The 16233-nt window shown below is 47.0% G+C and overlaps 1 protein-coding gene across 2 annotated transcripts in view; it reads left to right on the top strand.

Annotated features, from left to right (window-relative positions):
* The first annotated feature begins 2998 nt into the window (after positions 1–2998).
* The window catches only part of LITAF (lipopolysaccharide induced TNF factor), a 35869-nt gene continuing 22634 nt past the window's right edge, over positions 2999–16233 (top strand). The window contains exon 1 of one of the 2 annotated variants that reach the window (XM_075010673.1): positions 2999–3148. The gene's annotated coding sequence lies outside the window, so the exon portion shown is untranslated. Of the gene's footprint in view, positions 3149–3372; positions 3445–16233 lie in introns of those variants that run through there. The other variant, XM_075010672.1, reaches the window with a different exon arrangement.

Genomic DNA, 16233 nt, shown 5'->3' with positions numbered 1-16233 from the left:
AGAATCTTGGGGTGCCTTTACACTTGCATTCCTCTTTCAAAAGAGGTATGCAAATGAGGTAAATTGAAAATGCAAATGATGTATACATTTGCATATTTGGACCCTCTTTTGCATATTCTAATTTCAAAAGAGCTTCTTTCGAAAGAAGAAAGCCAGTGTAGATGCTGCTCTTTCAAAAGTAAACCCATCTTTGAAAGAATCCTTCTTCCCCAGCAAGTGTAGACGCACCCTTGGTAACCCACCACATCCACACCACTCCCACACGATGCCAATTTACTAGAATGCTGTTTTAACTGAGAAAAAAATTTAAGGATTCAAAGTGAGGAAAGTTAGGGATGTGAATTATTTGAACTCTGTAGATGGAAGAATAGGGTGATCTTATCTCCTTGTCACAAACACAGGACAGGGAAACATGGGGTGGGCAGGGCTCTTCCTGGCTCCATCAAGCCCTGGGGAGCCGGGAAGGTGGTGGCAGCTGCCTTCCCTCCCCAGGAGCCCCGGGGAAGCAGCAGGGACACAGCAGCTGCCAGTGCTCCCCACACTTACCCCAGGCTCAGGGAAGTGACCTACATGCTCTCCAGCCAGCAGCAGGAGGAGGGCCCAAATAAGGGACAATTAGTCTCTTTTACAAATTAAGTAGGGATGCCTTTTTGTCATCCCCAATATGGGACCGTCCCACCAAATATGGGACGGATGGTGACCGCGGGCGAGAACCACTTTAGCCATTGCTAAAATGCAGCCACCACAGCAGTTTAGAGAAGGACGGAAACACAGGAACATGCATTTCTGATGTAGTCAGACTGGTTTGTAAGCTCTATGACCATTAAAGTGCAGCTCGTGGAGCCCCCATGACCTACTCATTCTCCCAATGTGGGAGCTCCACCAAGCTGCCTGCTGCACAAATGAACTGGCTCAAGCTGCTCACCAGGTTCCTGTCCCTTTCATGGGGCTGGCCCCTGCCCTTTGTGGAGATGGTCTCAGCCACTCGCCTGACGCTACTCCCACATGCAGGCCTGGCCCATGCAGCCTGGCATCACTGTGCCTGAGCCTTATTATGCAGGCCTGGCAGTGCCACTTGCTCCCCTCCAATGTTTTTTCTGCACCCCACTAGGAGGCAAACCCCATTTTTTAACAAAACTGGGCCTTTGTCCCATTTGCTCTTGACAGCTGATCAAATGGAACAAAAACTCAGTCTGGAAAAAAAAATCAAACAAACAAACAAGCAATAAAAAAAGCAAAAGCCCAGGATACTAGGCCCATGTAAAAAGGGGACTGTTCTGGCCAAAATGTAATGTATGATCACCCTATCCAAAAGACACTGCATCTTTCAATTCCTATTACTTCAACGGGAGCTGAAGGTCTTAGCACCTTTCTGTACCTGGTGATCATAGAGGAATAAAATATCCAATACTCTGCAGCCAGTGAAAAACAGAAAAGCTTCACTAAGGCTACGTCTACACGTGCACGCTACATCGAAATAGCTAATTTCGATGTAGCGACATTGAAATAGTCTATTTCGATGAATAACGTTTACATGTCCTCCAGGGCTGGCAACATCGACGTTCAACTTCGACGTTGGGCAGCACCACATCGAAATAGGCGCTGCGAGGGAACGTCTACACGCCGAAGTAGCACACATCGAAATAAGGGTGCCAGGAACAGCTGCAGACAGGGTCACAGGGTGGACTCAACAGTAAGCCGCTCTCTTAAAGGGCCCCTCCCAGACACAGTTGCACTAAACAACACAAGATCCACAGAGCCCACAACTGGTTGCAGACCCTGTGCCTGCAGCATGGATCCCCAGCTGCAGCAGCAGCAGCCAGAAGCCCTGGGCTAAGGGCTGCTGCACACAATGACCATAGAGCCCCGCAGGGGCTGGAGAGAGAGAGTCTCTCAACCCCTCAGCTGATGGCTGCCATGGCGGACCCCGCTATTGCGATGGTGCGGGACGCAGATCGTCTACACATGCCCTACTTCGACGTTCAACTTCGAAGTAGGGCGCTATTCCCATCCCCTCATGGGGTTAGCGACTTTGACATCTTGCCACCTAAAGTCGATTTCAACTACGAAATAGCGCCCAACACGTGTAGCCATGACAGCCGCTATTTCGAAGCTGGCGCCGCTACTTCGAAGTAGCGTGCACGTGTAGACACGGCCTAAGAGGCAAATGCAGCAATGCCCAAAATCTTTTCGGTGTTTGTTTACCTGTTTTGGAGTATTCTGTGGTCCTCATTCTTTACTGGAATAAAGTTGTAGAAGACAAAGAAAAAAAGAGGAATTAAGTTATGCACTGAGCTGAAGAATGACCAAAAAGAGGAACTGACATAACTATGGAAATGCTGAAGTAACTTGCTGGGTGACTATGTAAAAATCAATTCGCTTTTCATGTTAGTCTGAAAACTTCATTTAATGGGCGTCTTGTTGAAGACAGAAACACTGAAACTATCTTTCTATTTCTCTCTAGCCTCATCCATTATGCTATAAATGAAACTTTTAAATTTGAGGGTGGAACTTTATCTCCTTGCAGCAGCTGTTCTACAGGGTAGGGAATCTCCCCTTGGTTCATTTTCACTGTGATGTGCCTCAAAGAAAGGGATATGGAAAGAAGGCAGAAATCAGTGTCAGGCTACTTCATTCAGGCACCAACATGTTCCTCCCTGGCCCAAAGTAACTGGAACCTTTAAACTAAAGGAATGATTATCAGTAATTACCTCTATTTGTCTGCTGATGGGAATCGTTTTGCTGCATTACTGCAGCTGCTAACAAAAGGTAATACAGTACAGAATTTGGACAAGGGATTTTCCTCTTCCTCAAACAGAACCTAGTTTTGCTGAAGTGGTAAATGTAGATCTTGTTGTTTTCACTTTTACACTCAGGAAAAGGCTGATTTGTGAGGAACTTTAACTCCAAAGGCTCCTGGTCGCCCCCTGCTGGGAGCTGACAGTTTTCCTCCTGACCAAATAAGTTCTTTTGTAAGCAACTTGTGGATCAGAAACCTGAACTTTGACGCGCCAGGAGCTCCCCTTCCTCGAGTTGTGCTTCTGGTTGCCATCTCGGACGCACTGGCTCTCGCCCACCCACCTGGCCGGGCGATGGGGGAGCAGATCGGAGGCTGCTCTAGTGCTCTGTACCCACAGAGATAACAGCCGTAAGCTAATGGCTGAGCTCGGCCGGACGGTCCCCGGCCCGGGGCTGGCTCCTGGGTCGGCCCAGTCGCAGGGGAGACAGGGCAGGGTCTTCACGTGGCATGAGACGCTGGTTCCCAGGCGCAGGGCAGGGGGGACCCTCGGCCGGGCTGCTGGGGGTGCGGGGCAGGAGCCGCCGCTGGGCGGGGCCGCTCATTAACTCCCGGGAGTCCGGCCCAGCCGCGAGGCGGTGAGCGTCCGGTGGGGGCGTAGCTTTGTTCGCAGTAGCCGGCGAGGCGGCCCGGGAGCGCAGCGGGAGGTAAGGGCGGCGCTGGCCGAGCACTGGCTCTCCTTGGCGGCGTGGGGCGCAGCGTACCCTGCTCCAACCCCCCGGCCCGGAGCGGCGCCCGACCGGAGCCACGAGTGGGGGCCGCGGGAGACAGCCCCGGGCACAGGCGGGAGGCCCCGCCGGTGCCCGCTCCCCTCAGCTCGGCGGCCGCAGCGGGGCTGAGCTCCGAGCTCGCAGTGAAGCGCGCGGCTCCCTCAGCGCCGCGGCCAGAGCCGGCACGCGCGGGAAGAGCCGCTCGGCCCTGCGGGGGGGCCGGGTCGGGCCGTTCCCTTCTGGGAACTCCTCGGAGAAAGTTCGATAGCGAAGCCCCCACTCGAGGCTGCCCAGGGCCGAGCCGCGGCGCTGCTCCTGGCGCCCCGCCCCGTGCTGGCCCGCGCGGGAGTTGTGGCCCCGCTTGGGGGCCTGTTCCAGTGCTCGGCTCCCGAGCCCGCTTCGAGCGTCTCGGCGGCGAGTCAGGAGGCGGGCCGGGCAGGGAGGGTTGGACGGGAGCCGAGCTGAGGTGGGGCCGCGCCACCGGGGATCCCCGCCCTGGCGGTCGACCTTCTGGTTTTGCGCGCCGGCGGGACGGCGCTGCCCTGAGCCCCCCGTGGAGCGCGGCTCTCCTGGCCCCGCTGAGGTGCAGGGAGGCCGCGGGGGGTTCTGCCAGGGACCCGCCGCTGTGTGGGTGGTGGCAAAAGTCCCTGTGCGAGACGTGGAGCCGCGGGGCGAGTCTCGGAACCGGTCTGGGGGTCTGCGGTAGATGTGGGCGTCCTAGTGTAGCTCAGGCCTCGGAGTCGCGCGGGGAGGGAAGTGGGAGTAATTGTCCCTTTGAAAGTCACACCCCGTCCTGCGCGAACCCTCTTTCTCCTGTAGGCCGCCCCCAAATCTGCTGGCGGCGGAAGGTTAAGGGAGAAGGGGCAGATCTACCCGAGGTTACAGGGGAGGTTGGGCCAAAGCCTGTGAGATCCTGGGTGGGAACTACAGTCCCAGCTGTAGTGGCTGTAATTTACTTATATCAGGTAAAGCAGTGGTGGGTAACCTGTGCGCTGCACGTGTCCCACTGGGGGCCACCACCTGCAGACTCCTGGCTGCTCTCCTCTCCCCCCCCCCCCCCCGCCCCCGTGCAGCTCGTATGCACCGGAGCCCTATGCCTCCCCTCTCTTTCCCAGCACTTTTGGAGGAGACATCAACCCCTTGATCTGTGTTCTGTCCCTGCGGCTCACAGAGCTGGAAGGCCACAACTCGGCTGTTCTCGGCATTCCAGCTTTGGGGGAGAGGCAGAGGAGTGGGGGTAGAGTGAATTAAGCAAATGGCATGCTCTGAAAGTGCTGGGAGGAAGGAGGAGGGGCATATAAGTCTGGGCTCCAGTGCCCTAGTGCAGGAGGGGTGGAGGGGAGGGGAGCCCAGTGGGCGATAGAGTGAGGTAGAGGAAGGCGTTCACAGTTGTCCATCTAGTATAGTGAGGTGACTTTTCTGAATGAAAGTATTTATATGGGGATTGAGTCTTAGAATCATAGAATCCTGGGGTTGTAAAGGGCCTCAGGAGGTCACTGAGTCCAGTCCGCTGCCTAAAGGAGGATCAACCCCAACTAAATCATCCCAGCCATGACTGTGTCAAGCAGGGACTTAAAAACCTCTAGGGATGGAGATTCCAGGTAACATTCCAGTGCTTTACCACCCTCCTGGTGAAATCCTTGTTTCTAATATCCAGCCTACACTTCCTGTTCTGTAACTTGAGACTACTGCTCCGTTATCAACATCAACCATGCCATCAGGGACTCCTTTACCTGCACATCTACTAATATGCCATCGTGTGCCAGCAATGCCCCCACTGCAATTTACATTGCTGAAACTGGACAGTCTCTACGTAAAAGAATAAATGGACATAAATCAGACATCAGGAATGGTAATGTACAGAAACCTGTGGGAGAGCACTTCAATCTTCCTGGACACTCAGTAACAGATTTAAGGGTGGCAGTCCTAAAACAAAAAAAAATTCAAAAATCAAATGGAGAGAGAAATCTCTGAGCTGCAATTTATTTACTAATTTGACTCCATCAACCAAGGATTAAACAGAGACTGGGAGTGGCTGGTCCCTTACAAAAGCAGCTTCTCTGCCCTGGCTGTTAACATCTCCCCATTAGACTGTGACAATGGGCCACATCCCCCTGTCTGATCTGAGCTGTTTTTAGCTCTTTTGATACATACTATTGATAATGGGCCATTTCCACCTTGGCTTAATAGATCTTTTCAGCTCTGGCCCTCCCTTTTATTGGGATCCCACTTATTAAATAACTCTCTGAGACTCTCCCCCCCCGCTCCATTCCTGCATCTGAGGAAGTGGGTCTTTGCCTGTGAAAGCTTATGCTCCAAAATATGTGAGTCTATAAGGTGCCACAGGACTTCTTGTTGTTCTCGAAGATACAGACTTAACACGGCTATCTCTCTGATACACATTCTGCCATCAGTCACTATGGAAAACAGCCTCTCTCCATCCACTTTAGAACTCCTCTTCTAGAAGTTGAAGGCTATCAAATCACCCTTTGCTCTTTTCTGCAAACTAAGTAAGCCCAAATCCCTCAGCCTGTCCTCTTGTGTCATGTGTTCCAGCCCTGTAATCATTTTTGTTGCCCTCTGCTGGACCTGCTCCAGTGCATCCATATCCTTTCCATAGTGGGGGGCCCAGAACTGGATGCAGTCCTCCAGATGTGGCCTCACCAGTGCCAAATAGAAGGGAATAATAACTTCTCTAGATCTGGAGAGGGAGATGCTCCTCCTATGCCATTATCCTTTTTGGTTACAAGGAGACACTGTTGACTCACCCACTGTAATCCCCAGATCCTTTTCTGCTGCACTGCTATTTAGCCAGTTGGTCCCCAGCATATACAGTGCTTTTTAAATTCATACCTTTATTTAATGTTTGCTTTTCTTTCCAAAGAGTCCATGTTAATGTCAGCATCAAAACAGTTCTTAAAATTCTTTGTCCTCCTGGTAAATCCCAGAGTTGTGGCCTCTTTGCAGGTAGAGTACCATTCAGATCTGTTGTCAAGCTCTGTTTGTGGGTGCTCTAGCTGGATTTTAAAATTAGTAGCTTACAAAAACTTCTCAAATGATCTGCAGCCAGGACTACAAATTCTGCCAGTTAGAATATCGATTGTTTGATTGAATGTTCAGCTATTTTCTCATATTTTTCATGAGACCTGGTATCATCTTAAAATGAGTCACTCCAACATCTGGTGTTAAATTTTGTAAGTCAGTAACAGTGGCTGTGTCTACACTACCTCCCTACTTCGAAGGGAGCATGGTAAGTAGGGTGTTGGGTGATTATTAATGGAGTGCTGCGTTGCATATGCAGCACATCTTTAAGCTAATTCTCCCCTGTGGCAACTTCAAAGTGCCGGCTCACGTGTAGCCAAGGCTAACCCGCCGCTACTTTGAAGTCTCTTTACTCCTCAAAACTTTGAGGGACTTGGAAGTAAAGGGACTTCAAAGTTGCCCAGGCACTTTGAAATACCGGTGGGTTAGCCACGGCTACACACAAGCTGGCGCTTTGAAGTTGCCACGGGGGAGAATTAGCTTAGTGTTATGCTGCATATGCAGCGCAGCACAGCACTTCATTAATAATTTCCCTACACCCTACTTACCATGCTCCCTTCGAAGTAGGGAGGTAGTGTAGAGAAGCCCAGTCAGTTTTAAGATCAACTACAAAACTATTTTTAAAAAATTCCAAGGGTGAAATTCCCTTTTGTCAGCTTTAAAAACGTCTTTCATGGGGCCCTTTATTTAAAGTTGTGATTCTCTGGAAGACAGTTGACAATATACATGATGGGCCTGTTCTTCTCCAGTAAACTTTTTGAAGAATTTGCACTACAGCAATTTTTAAAATTGATATAAACTAGGAAAAATCTTATTGCCCAGGCAACCAAAAAGTTTATTTGGATGAATAATTTATTTACTTTCTGATGTGCCCTTAAAAATTCTGGATGTAGTGGCATACCATTGTGACTTTACAGTAGAGTGAAAATAAAGGCTGTCTTCCCATCTGTTTCCTAAGAGCAGTTGTCTCATGCTGTGCTGTATAGATAGAGCACACACATAATAGCCAAATGCACTTTCCAAACAATTAGTGTGGGATTATTAGTGGAAGAAGAGCCAGAGTAGGTTTTTTTTTTAGTTTACTACGCAAGTGCTTGTAAGATCATATTAGGAGTTTAAGCAGAACAACCAGATTTGAGATTCTAGTGTGTATTGGACAAGTTGGCTTAGGAGAGAAATTCCTAGTTCTTCCTAGGTATTTTTTTCAGGATTCTTGCTTACTAAGGAGGGTTGATGCCTTTTCAGGTTTTGTGGGGAGCTTCCCTTTTCTGAGGTAGTTGGCCCAGGAAATCAGTACCCACTGACAGCTGCCTAGTTTTTATGGGCTCACAATCATCCTGAATGTCCTTGTCTTTTGTATCTTGAAGGTGACAGCCCTACCATCAAGTGTACAGATGAGGTATTTCCTTGTTCCTCAAAGCAGTCATGGAAGATCTGGGTATCAGACTTTTTCATAGTTTTAATTTATCAAAAAAAAGGACATCTCAACAAGGTGCTATTATAGTACACTACTTCAGACAGCATTGGCTTTTCCTCTGTAGCAATATGCTATTTATCTGAATATTATACACTATGCAGTACTGATGTTTTCACAGGTCTGTTATGGGAGGTTGTGTACTTGTCTATGGAAATAGCTGATAAGGATTGATGTTTGATATCTTTTACCATAGAGAAGTGACAAACAAAATAGCTTACAACTATATTCCCCACCCCCCACTAAAAGCAAATTTGAAAGGCAAAATAAGGAGTGAAGCTGGTGAAAGATATGTACTGTCAGTAAATACAAAGTACTCTGTAGAACTACATACACGTATAAGAAAATGCTTCCCCATTATTAGAATACACCAGTATAACTAAATGAAGCAGGTCAGTTGTTGTAACAGAGCCAGCAACTTCAAACAGCTTATGCAGAAGAAATGGGGAATACTCTTTGATTGTAGCAACAGGAGAGTGTTGGGAGGATGTTCTTGAACATTTAGCATTTTGGAATCTGCTAAAGGGCAGATAACTTTTTAAACTTTTTTCATTTCTCTCTCTGTGTGTGTGTGTGTGTGTGTGTGTTCATTAATCTCTCTGTCACACACAATCTCTTAGCAAACTTAATTTCACTTCTGCTTCAGAAGCTGAATTTTGTACCAGTACATGTCTTCGTTCAGTGGTCTTAACGTCCCCTCTTGATTAATAGTAATCAGGAATTGTAGAGCATTTTGGTTACAGTCTTAGGAATACGGTCACGGGCTGTGTCTACACTGAGCCATAGTGCTGGCAGCTTGATGTAAATAAGCAGTTTAAAAAATGCAAATGGTCTTTCGTTTGCATATTCACTTATGATTGCCCTACCTGCAGAGGCAGCTGCCATCAGAAAATAAGCAGGGTAGATGTGGTTCTGCTGGCAGAATCCCCCTTTGTTGTTACCCCCTTATCCCTGATTTTTTTCCACAAGTAAGGGTCTGTACCGTAAAAATAGCAGTGACTGCGGACAGCTGATAAAGATACCGTGAACATGCAACTTTTCATTTAAGTCATCCAGGACTCTTTCTGCTTCTGTGGTGAAGAGAACAGATGGGCAGGGTTGGTACAGATGCTATAGGCATTCCCCTGTAGCATGGTTGAAGACTACAGCGATAGGAGGGGATATTTGTTGCAGTAGAAACTCTGCTTTTCTGAGCAATGAAAGTTAGGTTGAAGGAAGCATTCTTCTGTTGGCTTGTTTGCATCTATTCTTGAATTAGGCTAGCACATTCGTGGCATTCAGGTGTGGATTTTTATGCCCTCAAGCACAGTAGTTAGACTGACCTAAGTGGGTGTTTTTTTTTTTTTTTAAACTTAATGTACTGGGCTGCAAATTCATTGGTTTCCCTTCAGGAAGTATAGGAATGCTGACTCATTTCTACCATGATACGGTGCAGTAAAGGTGGTATTTCATCCAATTCTTCTAGGCAATTGGGAGAATCTATGAAACACCCTTAATTATAAAAAAAACATAGTAGATGGAGATGTCTCTGATCACCTTGGCTCCTTGTCATTTTTTTCATATAAATCAGTATTTTTTCTATTTATCTTTGACTAAGCTTTATGGAGTAGGGAACTGTGTCTCTTTCTAGCATGTTGGGGGAGGTGGTAACACCAGAAACCAATACTATTTATTTCTTACAGTTGATGTTACAGTACATATAGTGTATCTGGATTTTTAGCTACTTGTGTTTAGAAATACCATATATGCCATCAAAGGAAGATACTTCTGTAAATTCGTATGTGGATGGAATACAAAGCCAGTTTTCTTAACAAACCTTTCTCCTACATGTATCGAAATGAGAAAATTGACTAGTGGGGCCATCATGAATGATATATGTTGGCATGCTGCTGTATTTCTACTGCTGTGGTTTGTTATCGCATATAACTAGATTAAGGGAGCAAATTTGTGACAGATCTAGCATATGTTAGAGAATTTCTGATCCTTGGAAGTTCTGTAATTGCTTACTTTGCATTACTGGAGAGCATCTTTAGCATAAGCCAGATATTAAATATTAAATACTTTTGATTTGCTCAACCCTTTCTACATTGTGCCAAGCTGTGTTTAGACATCTTTAATGTGTTGAGCAGATCTGGCTTCAGAGATGAATATGTAGACATAAGGAAAATACTAAAGGGATACTTTAAATTCCTCCTGCATCATCATGCCACAGATGCTTGAAGAAAGAAAATCATTTTATTCAAAATTAACAAACCATTTCCACATAATAGTTGTTCCTGGTTTAACCTTGGTGGTGGTGGTGTAGTAGGTGGCAAAACCTCCCAGGGTAGCGACATCAGGCACTCTGCTGCTGAAAGGACCCCTTTCCATGTGGTATAATGTATGTAAAAAATGAGGTCCTGCCATCTTCCTATTAAAGATGCCAGAGTAACTAGTCAAAGGGTGTTCTCATTACTTGTATTGGCTGAATTCCAGTTTGGATAATTACGCTTTTCCCCTGCTGTTTCAATTGGATTAAGATTCTTTGCTTTGTCTACAACTTTAACATAAGCATCTTTTTCTGAGCAGTGCAGGATGTGACAGTTGCTATTACTGTTTGATACAGAATGTCAGTGCTTCCCCAACTTCATTGCCTGTCCCAAATTATATTTCTTAAAGAACAAGCTGCTTGCAAAAGTGTGGCTTTTCAACATATCCACAGGGAGATCACCTGCCTTGGCTTTCCCAGACCACTTAACAAAGCTGAGCCTGCTTTCTTTGTTAGTATGAAGGAGCTTGGATCTTACTCAGGAAGATTAAAAGCTAAGCCCAGTATCATGTACAGTATTAGGTATGTTTGTTTGAAGTTCCTTACTGTAGCTGGCTGTTTTTGTTTGTGTGGATTCTTTTTTTTTTGTAGTTGGGTGTAAAATAGATCCTGTCATGTTAAATGTCACTTGTATTTCCTCTTATGAAATATTGAAGAAAGCCAGGTCCTATTGTGAAATTGTAGTTCATTCACTGATTCGTAACCTCCACTGTGTCATGTTTCTGTGTGATCCCTTACTACATACCAGACAGTACATCTTCTGGATTATTAGGGTTGATATGCACTGCCCTGGTATAGATTAGTGCCTCTCAGACTAAACTTGTGCTAGCTGAGTGCTGGGCATGAACCTTGTACTACAGGGGTGAGCAGCCTCTGGCCCACAGGCCGCATCTGGCTCCCTGCTTAATTTGATCCAGGGGAGACTTGCTGCAGGCTGGAAACCCTGAATGTTGGTGACCCCTCCCTCCACCCCTCTGTTACCCACACAAATTTATTTCTCTTTTTCCACACATCAAGGACACACACACCTTTACCCAGCTCCGAGGGCCGAAGGTTCAGCCCTTTTAATTCCAACAGCCACCCTTACCCAACTCCTAGGGCCCAGGGCATAACTTCCAGCAGGTCTGCAGAATCTGTGCCAACGGAAAAGCCTTACACAGTAATAGTCTTAGTCTGTATTTATTGACAGCAAGCAAGCAGAATACATGTTAAGCACACAGTGTCATGCTCACCAATCCTGATAAAGGCAGGCAGACTTCCCCTGTTGGCCAGACAAAGTCAGTCTCACTGGTTGCTGTACAGGTGTCCTAGCTGCTCTGGTCTTAGGCTGTGTAAATGCAAATAACAGGAGAACTGGGCGCTGTAAATCGAAAGCCTGGATTTTCCTAACAGATCAGATTCATTCCAGTGCAACTCAGTTGACTTCAGCAGTAAATCTCTGGTGACAGAATCATGTTCGTAGTATTTAGACTATTCCGCCTCCCTCCCCCTGGTTTGTTTTGACATCATATTTTGTGTTTGCATTCTCCACCTCCCTTTTGTGAAGAGATTATCTTCACTACCCATGGTTCCTGTGGGGGAATTCTACATTGACTTATCCACCCATGCCTTTTGTTTCCTTCTCGTAGAGTTCACCTGGCCATAGTTTGTTTCCATACAGTTAGGACTTCCTGGCCAGGTGTATGTAATTGAAAGGTTCCAACAGTGTTCTCATAGTATATTGTTACGAGATTTGCCCTGGGGTATACTCATTTATTTGGGGTTATGGGAGAAGAGGTGAATAATTCTATCAGTGTGCTGCTAATAATTCTATCACTAGTATTGCTAAGGAGCTTTGCTTCTCGCTTCTGCTAATTCCCTCCCAGTGGAGCTTTTCTGCCCAACCCAGGGTCCACAGGATTAAGTTCTTTTTTCACCTGAGTCCAGGATGGACGTGCGTGCGTGCACACGCATGCTGCCCAAGCTTGTCTGAGAGGACTGGTTAATCAGCACTTACGCTGTCCCTGTGCTCAGTGGGCTGGGTTGCACAGCACTGCTGGGCTGTGACCATTATGAGCCCTTGGACTCAGTGGCTGGGTGAAACAGCACTCTCAGCTGCCACCTCATGCCATCCCAGTTTAGCACCCCACTTTCATCCCCACTTTCACAGCACAATCATTCTACTGGTAACCCACTTGATGGGCAAAACCCACAGAGTTCTGGGCACCGCAGGGGTCTTTTAGCTTAGGTACAAGAAGCCTTCTTGCAGAGTGAATGGGGAAGCCAAAGCAACATGTCTGAGGAATAGTGAGCCAGAGAGGGAGAAAGAGAAGTCACCAGTGTAACAAAGTTATTTATTTCTGGGTAGTGAATGTATATTTAACAGTTGCAGTAGTAAATAAACTGATTACAAATGTTAGGGCTAGGAAACCATATAACTATTTACATAAAGCAATGTTAGAAGGCTGTGCTGAGAGAGATCTCGCCACTCTGTGGAGCTTGCACTCATTGGGGGTCTCTGGTGGTGATGGTAGCTGGGGGGTCCAGGGGGCAGGAGACAAGCAGTGCCCCCAGCACAATCAGGCAGGGAATGATGAGGTCTCAACGGGACGGATGTAGAATTTTCATCCAGGCATCAAAACAGTTTCTTGAGCAAGGGTATGTGTTTCTGTAGAAAAGGACAATGGTTCAAGAAGAACATTGGGTTTGATTATGAGTAAAGAGAAGTGTGGCAATAGAGACAGATCATGCCTAGCTACGGGTGATGTTCCTTGAACATGCTCACAGTGCAACTAGGCAGTTTCAGTGTTTTGGGATCAATAGGATCCATTACTAGAACTGGTCTGATAATGACTAATTTGGGTGTGAGCACACAGGTTCATTAGCATCTGGAGTAGAGATTTCCCATCTGGCAGTGCTTCTCTGCTTTCAGTATCCATAGTTCAGTGCAGTTCCTGCTTTGGAAGAGCTGTTCTCCATTCATTTATGCGAGATCATTCTGTTCTGTCTTCAATGCAGATGAGGCTAAGGGGTATTTCCTTAATCCAATCACCCTTGTTGGTAGGATTTAGGTGTGTCCAACCCTGCCAGTTTCAGTGCTTTGTCCTTGATTCATGCAGAGGCCTGGGAGGGGGAAGGGGATTTGTTTTCCATGAATGTCACTCCCTGGCTCCCCAAGATCACAGGGCTGACAGGTGGTCATGCTCTGGTTCCCCAAAAACAGAGCTGGTAGGTAACAATATTTTTTTTCCCTAAGGTAGGAAATAAAATTCCCCACTTTCCCCAAAACAAAACACCCCTCCCACAAGTTCCCTTCGTGTGCCACAAATATACAGTGATCTGCATGGCCCAAATTCTTTTACTATTAGGTGTATTCAAGTTTCTGTGTGATACTTCAGGACAGATATTCACTGGGAGTTCAGGTCTGTGGCTTGCTCTTTTTGATGCAATAAGTGTAACATTTGAGCAAAAGTCCAGAAGAAGTTTGGAAATATAAATACACAGAATTTTGTTTGAAGCCTAACGAGCATCTTCTTATCCTGATTTTTACAATTGCACCAATTTAATTTTAAAATACAGACAGAGCCATTGATTTCAGGATGGATGGCCTATATTGAATTAAGTGAAGTGGCCTGGTGTATAGGATCATTGGGAAATCTAGCAGAGCCAATGCAGAAAGTTTTCCCTAGGGAAATACACTTATTTTGCAAGATCGGGAAAAGCAGCGTTTATGCTCACGCTTCAAGATCAGAAGCAACCATTGTGATCAACTAGTTTGACCTGCTCTGGCATTTATGGAAGGATCTTAAATAGATCTGAACAGATCAGGTAGGGTGGCAAATCTTTTGGGTTGTGGACTATTGATTCACAGACGCATCTTTTGGGGAGCTACACAAGTGAGAAGTGCAAAAAAACCAAACCCTCACTGTTGTGGTTTCTAACTGGGGGGAAAAAAAATGGAGAAACTCTCTCTCCATTCCCTCGCAGACCAGTCCCAGAGCCTTTGGGGGCCAGGGCTAGTACGTTTTCGATAGTCCTTTGGGATGGGCCCAAAAAATGAGGGGTTCAGTGTGTGTGGGGCTGCCAGGAAGTGGGAAAGGGATGAGGTGTGGGTGAGAGAAAAGGCACAGGAGTGGGCTGGGGATTGGGGGTGTGGACAGAAGGGGAGGGTGGGGGGGGGGGTCTGTGGGAGTCAGGGTGCAGGAGGGTTTAGAGTGCAGTGTCTGAAAGGGAGGGGTCACTGTGGGACTGGAGGGAGCAGGAGTAGGATTGGGGTGGAAAGGAGGGTGCAGAAAACAGGTAGGATGAGGGTCTGGGCAGGAGGGAAGTTGCAGGAAGTGGGTAGGATGGGGATCTGTGTAACGGGTGCAGCTTAACTGTGTAGCACCCCCTGATGCATGTGGTTTTGTCTCCTCTCCCTGCTGCTAGGCACCGCCCTCTGCCACTCTGGTTGGCTGGTATTCTGGCCATTCAGAGTGGTCGGATAAAGCCTCCAGGAAGCGCTTCTGCTCCACCTCCTCTTTCCCTGGCTGGGGGAACAGCAGCAAGGGGCAGTGCCACTGTGCAGAGGTGCTTCCTGCTTCCCTCCCTGCCCCCTACCATCCTATTAGAATCCATGGGCTGGATCTGACCCCAGCTTGCCTGACTCAGGCTGTTGAGGCTTGGGGCTCCCTGCCTGCTGTGGTCTGGATGATGGGGAGGGGAGCCCCAAGCCTCAGGGTCTGAATCCAGACAAACTGTGGTCCTGATCTGGGCCGGGGGTTCCCCACCCCAAGGTAGACTGTATCTGAAGTATGGCTAAGGTGCCTGTCACTGTGATCTGCATTGTAATAACATATCTTTTCCCTGCTCTGTATGTAGGACACATTAAACACGTGCCTCACATTACTTTGTCACTTGGTTTTTGAACTGGCGTGTTTGCAGGCATTCCTCTTAACTTAATACAGAGTCTAGTTTTTCTGTTGAGTTCCATGTTTGGCAACATCCAGATCTGCTGAGCTATCTGTAAAGGAGGCACAGCTCTTCTCTGACTTCCTAAGAAGCATCTAAAAACCAACTAAACAACCCCGCAGTTGTAAATTCCAAGCAGAGACATGTAGGAGAGCCGTCCCGCCCCTGATACATTTAATCAAACCAGGATGTTGAACTGGACATTTTTAGGAGAAGGACAGAAAACTAAAACGACTAGTGTTTCACAGAGAGAGGTGGTTGCTGTTTCCTATACTCTGCCATCATCAGCAAGTCAGTCTCTGGTCTGTGTTCTTATACCTGACCTCAATAACAGAAATTAATGATAATCTAATGTCCTCCTAGTCTAAGTGCTGCCTCCCGCCCTTTTTTTTTTTTTTGGCTGGTACTAGTATCAGCACCATGGAATCCCACCTTGGCAGGAAGGACGGGGAGCTTGCCGAGTAACAGTTCCTCTTTTTGTTAACTATAAAAGCACTGCCTAGCCTTACGCAAAGGACCTCACTCCAGTTATGAACAGACACAAAGCAAGTAGCAAGTATGTAACCCCTAATAGGCCATGTTGACACATGCCCCTCCCTTTCAGAAGGAGTGTTTAAATGACGTGGATCAGAGCTGGTTAATGAGGGGCTGATATGAATATTCAGCACCTTATTAGCACAATGGTGGCCAGTTTCAAAATGCAAACTGGTCATGTAGATGCAGGGGTTTCAGAATAAACCCCAGACTTCGAAATTCCCTTGTTCCCAATCACTTTTGGGAATGTGTAGACCCAGCTGTAGAGGCTAAACATGATTGGATGCAGACACCAATGACTTGGGAAATACAGTCTGCACTATTCTCTGAATCAGACGTCTTTTGGGCCTGTACCTGTCCAGTGTAACTTCAACAAAGTAAAAGATGACATTTTTAGTTTTACCAATGTAATTATAGTAGTAGTTTTTGTTTAACAATG

This window comes from Carettochelys insculpta, chromosome 16 (assembly GCF_033958435.1).
Source record: "Carettochelys insculpta isolate YL-2023 chromosome 16, ASM3395843v1, whole genome shotgun sequence".
NCBI lineage: Eukaryota > Metazoa > Chordata > Testudines > Carettochelyidae > Carettochelys > Carettochelys insculpta.
The sequence above is the reverse complement of the archived record's forward strand: the minus strand, read 5'-3'. Positions and strand labels throughout refer to the sequence as shown.